Source organism: Galeopterus variegatus, unplaced genomic scaffold (genome assembly GCF_000696425.1).
Source record: "Galeopterus variegatus unplaced genomic scaffold, G_variegatus-3.0.2 Scaffold79140, whole genome shotgun sequence".
Taxonomy (NCBI): domain Eukaryota; kingdom Metazoa; phylum Chordata; class Mammalia; order Dermoptera; family Cynocephalidae; genus Galeopterus; species Galeopterus variegatus.
This window is the reverse complement of record NW_007805251.1, coordinates 1-926: the sequence shown is the minus strand read 5'-3', so window position 1 is coordinate 926 and position 926 is coordinate 1. Positions and strand designations below refer to the sequence as shown.

At 43.7% G+C, this 926-nt stretch overlaps 1 pseudogene; it reads left to right on the top strand.

Moving 5' to 3' along the window:
- Nucleotides 1-649: 649 nt before the first annotated feature.
- Nucleotides 650-889, top strand: LOC103584681 (annotated as a pseudogene).
- Nucleotides 890-926: the final 37 nt, after the last annotated feature.

Here is a 926-nt window from a genome sequence, read left to right as displayed (position 1 = left end):
AGAAAACTGACAAAAGTCAAGATCAAGGGCTGGCCCGGTGGTGCACTTAGTAGAGTGCGGTGCTTGGGAGCGTGGCGGCGCTCCCGCTGAGGGTTCGGATCCCATATACAGACCGGTCTGCTCACTGGCTGAGCACGGTGCGGGCACGACACTGAGGGTGGCGGTCCCGTTACCAGTCACGAAAAAAGGACAAAAAAGGAAAAAAAAAAAACAGTCAAGCTCAAGATGACACAGATATTGAAATTAGCAAAAAATTATTTTAAAATAGCAATTCTGACTATACTAAATGACATAAAGGAAAATGTGCTAATAATGATGAAAATATAGAAAATACAACCACAGAAATAGAGACTATTAAAAATAGAATCAAGGCTGGCCTATTAGCTCAGTTGGTTAGAGCACAGCCTTGTAACACCAAGGTCAAGGGTTCAATTCCACATACCAGCCAGCCACCTAAAATAAAATGAAAATTCTATAACTGAAAAATACAATATCTAGAATTTTTTAATTAGCTGGATGATCTTAACAGCAGAATGGAGAAAACAGAGAAAAGAGTCCTTAAAGAGCAATCAACAGAAAATGTTCAATCTGAAAAACAGATGAAAATAGTAGAGCCTGGGGAGCGACAGATTACCCTGTGCAGGGCAAAATGGAGCTCAAGACCATGAGCAGATATACCAGCCCAGTGAACCCAGCTGTCTTCCCCCATCTGACCATGGTGCTTCTGGCTGTTGGTATGTTCTTCACTCTCTGGTTCTTCATTTATGAGGTTACCTCCACCAAGTACACTCAGGATATCTACAAAGAGCTCCTCATCTCATCGGTGGCCTCACTCTTCACGGGCTTTGGAGTCCTCTTCCTGCTACTCTGGGTTGGCATCTATGTGTGAGCTCCCAAGGGTACCAACCAGGCAGCATCACTGAATC